Here is an 8319-nt window from a genome sequence, read left to right as displayed (position 1 = left end):
AGCCTATCTCCAACCTTTTTAACCTGTCTCTCCTTTCTGGGGAGGTTCCCATTGCTTGGGAAGGAAGCCACAGGTCATTCTTTATTTAAAGTGGGAGATCAAGCTGATCCTAACTATTATAGGCCTATTTCTATGTTGCCCTGTTTATCAAAAGTGTTGGAAAAACAGTCAATAATCAACTGACTGACTCGGGTATGCAATCTGGTTTCCGCTCAGGTAATGGATGTGTCACTGCAACCTTAAAGGTCCTGAATGATGTCACCATTGCCCTTGATTCTAAGCAATATTGTGCTGCTATTTTTATTGACTTGGCCAAAGCTTTTGATACGGTAGACCATTCTATTCTTGTTTTGCTAACTACCTCTCTCAAAGAGTGCAGTGTATAACGTCAGAAAATCTGCTGCCTCAGCCACTGCCTGTCACCAAGGGAGTACCCCAAGGCTCAATCCTAGGCCCCACACTCTTCCCAATTTACATCAACATCATAGCTCAGGCAATAGGAAGTTCTCTCATCCATTTATATGCAGATGATACAGTCTTATACTCAGCTGGCCCCTCCCCGGATTTTGTGTTAAATGCTCTTCAACAAAGCTTTCTTAGTGTCCAACAAGCTATCTCTACCCTTAACCTTGTTCTGAACACCTCCAAAACAAAGGTCATGTGGTTTGGTAAGAAGAATGCTCCTCTTCCCACAGGTGTTATTACTACCTCTGAGGGTTTAGAGCTTGAGGTAGTCACCTCATACAAGTACTTGGGAGTATGGCTAGATGGTGCACTGTCCTTCTCTCAGCACATATCAAAGATGAAGGCTAAAGTTAAATCAAGACTTGGTTTCCTCTATTGTAATCGCTCCTCTTTCACCCCAGCTGCCAAACCTACCCTGATTCAGATGACCATCCTACCCACGCTAGATTACGGAGACATAATTTATAGATCGGCTGGTAAGGGTGCTCTCGATCGGCTAATGTTCTTTACCATTCGGCCATCAGATTTGCCACCAATGCTCCTTATAGGACACATCACTGCACTCTATACTCCTCTGTAAACTGGTCATCTCTGCATACCCGTCGCAAGACCCACTGGTTGATGCTTATTTATAAAACCCTCTTCGGCCTCACTCCCCCCTATCTGAGATATCTACTGCAGCCCACATCCTCCACATACAACACCTGTTCTGTCAGTCACATTATGTTAAAGGTCCCCAAAGCACACATATCCCTGGGTCACTCCTCTTTTCAGTTCGCTGCAGCTAGCGACTGGAACGAGCTGCAACAAAGTCTCAAACTGGACAGTTTTATTTCAATCTCTTCATTCAAAGACTCAATCATGGACACTCTTACTGACAGTTGTGGCTGCTTTGTGTGATGTATTGTTGTCTCTACCTTCTTGACGGTTGTGCTGTTGACTGTGCCCAATAATGTTTGTACCATGATTTGTGCTGCTACCATGTTGTGTTTCTACCATGTTGTTGTCATGTTGTGTTGCTACCATGCTGTTGTCATGTGTTGCTGCCTTGCTATGTTGTTGTCTTAGGTCTCTCTTTATGTAGTGTTGTGTTGTCTCTAATGTTGTGATGTGTGTTTTGTCCTATATTTATATTGTATTTATTTATTTATTTTAATCCCAGGCCCCCGTCCCCGCAGGAGGCCTTTTGCCTTTTGGTAGGCCGTCATTGTAAATACGAATTTGTTCTTAACTGACTTGCCTAGTTAAATAAAGGTTAAATAAATACTACCATACCCCGTTCAAAGACACATAAATCTTGTGTCTTGCCCATTTACCCTCTGAATGGCACACATACACAATCCATGTCTCAATTGTCTCATGGCTTAACAATCCTTCTCTAACCTGTGTCCACCCCTTCATCTACACTGACTGAAGTGAATTTAACAAGTGACATCAATAAGGGATCATAGCTTTCACCTGGATTCCCCTGGTCAGTCTGTCATGGAAAGAGCAAATGTTCCTAGTGTTTTGTATACTCAGTGTAGTTTTGTGGTTTTCTATTTGTTATTATTTCTATTTGTTTTTTATTTTAAATTCAGTTTAGTTTCAGTTTTTAGACCTGATTTGCTGGTTTTTATTTAGTTTTAGTTAAAAAATATATATTTAGTTGTTATATTATTTTCGGTTTTAGCGTTAGGAACAGAAAGCGTGTGTGGGAGCATAGGAGGGGCCATTTGTGTTATATACTGTAGTTATGTGTGATTTTTGGGATGTCACTTCTTGCCACTGGGGCCGGGGGACAGGTGGGGGGGTCAGGTCATAGGTTATTTTAGGTTAGGTTTAAATTATAAAGTCAATCTCAATGTGACTTGGATTTAAAATAAATGTTTACACCAATCCAATGCTTTAAAAACAATATATATACATACCAGTGGAGGCTGCTGAGGGGAGGACGACTCATAATAAAACCATGTGCTTGATGTATTTGATACCATTCCATCTATTCCACTCCAGCCATTATGTGGTGGTTAATTTCTGTATTACCAAATGAGGAGTTATACAGTGAGGGAAAAAACGTATTTGATCCCCTGCTGATGTTGTACGTTTGCTGTCTTAGGTCTCAATTTATAACATTTTTGACATGTGTTTTTCTGGATTTGTTTGTTGTTATTCTGTCTCTCACTGTTCAAATAAACCTACCATTAAAATTATAGACAGATAATTTCTTTGTCAGTGGGCAAACATACAAAATCAGCAGGGATCAAATAATTTTTTCCCTCACTGTACTTAAACTACATCTTTAATAATAAGAGCTTTGCAATAGCATTGCCTTTCAACGATTCCCTATTTCTAATGAACCGTTGAGAGTGACAACACAAAAGTACAAAGATCTTTTATAGCCAAGATACACCCCTCTCAACCGACATGACGAACAACAGATACATAGAATGGTCACAAGGTTAAGATTTGTATGAAAGGTATCTATAATACATAGCAGACAGCAACTGCTGTGTCAACATTTTTCATTGTACAGACCAGTGTCTGGCCCTCCTACTCCAAACTGGAACTGTCTCTTCCTGGTATGGTATAGAACAAAAACACCAACTCATCCAATGGCATAACTCAATTGTCAACTTTAGATACTCCCATCTCAAGTAAAACCCCTTCTTGACCCCACTCCTGGACAAGCTCACTGAGGGGAGTGAGTCTCTAGGTCATATACTATCCCAGGATAAGTGCAACATCAGAGAGGACATACAATGGTTCCATACACTGCCATACACCTCCCCCCAATGCCAAAGGAGGGAGTGACTTGCGCACAGACATTGTGGAGACAAGTAATTGGTTCCCCATTAATCACGCCATCCCTTCACATGGTTTAAGAATAGGTAAAGACACATTCACATATGAAGACAATGTTCCATCCTGTCCTCTTCCCTTTCTGATATTCTGCATAGCACCAGAGACATGTAAAAGACAAGTCTAACCTCTCCCCTCTCTGGGCCCCAAGTGACTGAGCCCCAGCTGAAGGAAGAAGTGCAACTGCCAACACCAGAGACCAAAGGGATACATTCTGATTCATCCGCCACAACTACTACGAGCCGGTCCTCCCCAATGAAGGTGCCACTAACCTCCTGTGATACATGCATACATATATACAGTACATACAGTTGAAGTCGGAAGTTTACATACACTTAGGTTGGAGTCATTAACTCGCTGTTCAACCACTCCACAAATTTCTTGTTAACAAACTATAGTTTTGGCAAGTCGGTTAGGACATCTACTTTGTGCATGACACAAGTCATTTTTCCAACAATTGTTTACCGACAGATTATTTCACGTATAATTGACTGTATCACAATTCCAGTGTCAGAAGTTTACATACACTAAGTTGACCGAGCCTTTAAACAGCTTGGAAGAATCCAGAAAATTATGTCATGGCTTTAGAAGCTTCTGATAGGCTAATTGACATCATTTGAGTCAATTGGAGGTGTACCTGTGAATGTATTTCAAGGCCTACCTTCAAACTCAGTGCCTCTTTGCTTGACATCATGGGAAAATCAAAAGAAATCAGCCAAGACCTCAGAAAATAATTGTAGACCTCCACAAGTCTGGTTCATCCTTGGTAACAATTTCCAAACACCTGAAGGTACCACGTTCATCTGTAAAAACAATAGTACACAAGTATAAACAGCATGGGACCATGCAGTCGTCATACCGCTCAGGAAGGAGACGCGTTCTGTCTCCTAGAGATGAGAACATACTTTGGTGCAAAAAGTGCAAATCAATCTCAGAACAACAGCAAAGGACCTTGTGAAGATGCTGGAGGAAACAGTTACAAAAGTATCTATATCCACAGTAAAACGAGTCCTATATCGACATAACCTGAAAGGCCACTCAGCAAGGAAGAAGCCACTGCTCCAAAAACCGCCATAGAAAAGCCAGACTATGGTCTGCAACTGCACATGGTGACAAAGATCATACATTTTGGAGAATTATCCTCTGGTCTGATGAAACAAAAATAGAACTGTTTGGCCATAATGACCATCGTTATGTTTGGAGGAAAAAGGGGGAGGTTTGCAAGCCGACGAACACCATCCCAACTGTGAAACACGGGGGTGGCAGCATCATGTTGTGGGGGTGCTTTGCTGCAGGAGGGACTGGTGCACTTCACAAAATAGATGGCATCATGAGGGAGGGAAAATTATGTGGATATATTGAAGCAACATCTCAAGACATCAGTCAGGAAGTTAAAGCTTGGTCGCAAATGGGTCTTCCAAATGGACAATGACCCCAAGCATACTTCCAAAGTTGTGGCAAAATGGCTTAAGGACAACAAAGTCAAGGTATTGGAGTGGCCATCACAAAGCCCTGACCTCAATCCTATAGAACATTTGTGGGCAGAACTGAAAAAGTGTGTGCGAGCAAGGAGGCCTATAAACCTGACTCAGTTACACCAGCTCTGTCAGGAGGAATGGGCCAAAATTCACCCAACTTATTGTGGGAAGCTTATGGAAGGCTACCCGTAGCATTTGCCCAAAGTTAAACAATTTAAAGGCAATGCTACCAAATACTAATTGAGTTTATGTACACTTCTGACCCACTGGAAATCTGATGGAAGAAATAAAAGCTGAAATAAAGAATTCTCTCTACTATTATTCTGACATTTCACATTCTTAAAATATAGTGGTGATCCTAACTGACCTAAAACAGGGAATTTTTACTAGGATTAAATGTCAGGAATTGTGAAAAACTGAGTTTAAATCTATTTGGCTAAGGTGTGTGTAAACTTCCAACTTCAACTGTACATGCATACCAATGGAGGGTGGTGGTGGGAGCTATAGGAGGACGGGCTCATTGTAATGGCTGGAATGGAATAATTGGAGCGGTATCAAACATAAAGAAACCACATTTGACTTCGTTCCATTTATTCCAGTCCAGCCATTACAATAAGACTGTCCTCCTATAGCTCCTCCCACCAGCCTCAACTGATACATACATACAGTACATACATACATACAGTGGCAAGAAAAAGTATGTGAACCCTTGTAATTACCTGGATTTCTGCATAAATTTGACCTAAAATTTGATCTTCATCTAAGTCACAACAATTGACAAACAATGTGCTTAAACTAATAACACACAAATTATTGTATTTTTCTTGTCTATTTTAAATACATATTTTAAACATTCACAGTGTAGGTTGGAAAAAGTATGTTAACCCCTTGGCGAATGACTTCTGCAAAAGCTAATAGGAGTCAGGAGTCAACTAACCTGGAGTTGAATCAATGAGACGAGATTGGAGATTTTTTTTAGAGCTGCCCTGCCCCATGAAAAACTCACAAAATTTGAGTTTGCTATTCACAAGAAGCGTTGCTTGACGTGAACCATGCCTCGAACAAAAGAGATCTCAGAAGACCTACGATTAAGAATTGTTGCCTTGCATGAAGCTGGAAAGGGTTACAAAAGTATCTCTAAAAGTCAGTCCACGGTAAGACAAATTGTCTATAAATGGAGAAATTTCAGCACTGTTGCTACTCTCCCTAGGAGCCGTCCTGCAAAGATGACTGCAAGAGCACAGCGCAGAATGCTCATTGAGGTTAAGAAGAATCCTAGCGTGTCAGCTAAAGACTTACAGAAATCTCTGGAAGATGCTAACATCTCTATTGACGAGTCTACAATACGTAAAACACTAATCAAGAATGGTATTCTTGGGAGGACACCATGGAAGAAGCCACTGCTGTCCAAAAAAAAACATTTCTGCACGTCTGAAGTTTGCAAAAGAGCACCTGGATGTTCCACAGCGCTACTGTCAAAATATTCTGTGGACAGCTGAAACTAAAGTTGAGTTGTTTGTAAGGAACACACAACACTATGTGTGGAGAAAAAAAGGCACAGCACACCAACATCATTTACATTTTAGTAATTTAGCAGACGCTCTTATCCAGAGCGACTTACAGTAGTGAATGCATACATTTCATACATTATTATTATTTTATTTTTTTCTGTGCTGTGCCAATTCCCTGTGGGAATCAAACCCACAACCCTGGTGTTGCAAACACCATGCTCTACCAACTGAGCTACAGGGAAGGATAGAGGATGAACACAGATTGACAAGTAAGTGGTACAGTAACTCGTACAAAATATTAGTTACATGCAGCCAGGGGCTTTCAGCACTTCTCTCACCAAAATGGTCTCTAGCTCGCTAATAGTCTCTTTCCCATGTTCCATTTCAGTCATTTTAGCACACACTCTTATCCAGAGTGACTTACAGTAGTGAGTGCATACATTTCATACATTTCTTCTGCTCTACCAACTGAGCCACAGGGAGGGCCATCAAAACCTTATCGCAACTATAAACTATGGTGGATGGACATCATGGTTTGGGGCTGCTTTGCTGCCTCAGGGCCTGGACAGCTTGCTATCATCGACGGAAAAATGAATTCCCAGGTTTATCAAGACATTTTTCAGGAGAATGTAAGGCTATCTGTCTGCCAATTGAAGCTCAACAGAAGTTAGGTGAATCAACAGGACAACGACCCAAAGACAGAAGTAAATCAATAACAGAATGGCTTGAACAGAAGAAAATACGCCTTCTGGGGTGGCCCAGTCAGTCCTGACCTCAACAGAGTGGTTCACACCAGACAGGTAAATTGAGCCATTTTTTACATTCAGCATAACTCGGTCAGTCAATCAATCAAATGTATTTATAAAGCCCTTCTTACATCAGCTGATGTCACAAAGTGCTGTACAGAAACCCAGCCTAAAACCCCAAACAGCAAGCAATGCAGGTGTAGAAGCACGGTGGCTAGGAAAAACTCCCTAGAAAGGTCAGAACCTAGGAAGAAACCTAAAGAGGAACCAGGCTATGAGGGGTGGCCATCCTCTTCTGGCTGTGCCGGGTGGAGATTATAACAGAACATGGCCAAGATGTTCAAATGTTCATAGATGACCAGCAGGGTCAAATAATAATAATCACAGTGGTTGTCGAGGGTGCAACAGGTCAGCACCTCAGGAGTAAATGTCAGTTGGCTTTTCATAGCCGATCATTCAGAGTATCTCTACCGCTCCTGCTGTCTCTAGAGAGTTGAAAACAGCAGGTCTGGGACAAGGTAGAACAGGTCAGGGTACCGGTGAACAGGTCAGGGTACCATAGCCGCAGGCAGAACAGTTGAAACTGGAGCAGCAGCACAACCAGGTGGACTGGAGTCATCAGGCCAGGTAGTCCTGAGGCATGATCCTAGGGCTCAGGTTCTCCGAAAGAAAGAAAGAAAGAAAGAAAGAAAGAAAGAAAGAAAGAAAGAAAGAAAGAAAGAAAGAAAGAAAGAAAGAAAGCAGTAGCTCAAGGGCAGTAGCTGTGCGTGGGTAAAATTACTGGGGAAGCCAAGCCCCCCCCCAGGAAAAGCCATATTACAACCTATGTGGTGTGATAATTGAGTTGTTTGCTCTATAACCTGTTAATTCATATGCCTTGCCACCATGATATATAGGCCTAAGGCCGAGACAATAAGAAGACACAGTGGTAGAATAAACTCAACCACACCTTTGTTTCATCACAAAACTTGAAAGCAACATCTGTCTGGTGAAGTCCACAAACCATATTGCACAGAACAAACAGGTACATGACCTACAAAATTAAGAAAGAAAATGAATGTTTCCGACATTTTCGGAGTACTAAACAACTATTGATTTAGAACCATGGAGAGTTACCGCAAGTCGCCAAGAAAACAGGAGCTGCCTCCACTATTCCAGCACCATTTCAACATCATCCAATCCCCTTTGCTTAGTCTTATACAGTGACAACTAAAAGATACCAAAAACTATTTGGTCCAATCAACCAAACCTAAATATGATGTGGCTGTCCATGGTTCT

The sequence above is a fragment of the Salmo salar genome, chromosome 24, assembly GCF_965601325.2.
Source record: "Salmo salar chromosome 24, fSalSal1, whole genome shotgun sequence".
Classification (NCBI taxonomy): domain Eukaryota; kingdom Metazoa; phylum Chordata; class Actinopteri; order Salmoniformes; family Salmonidae; genus Salmo; species Salmo salar.
This window is presented reverse-complemented; position numbering follows the sequence as displayed.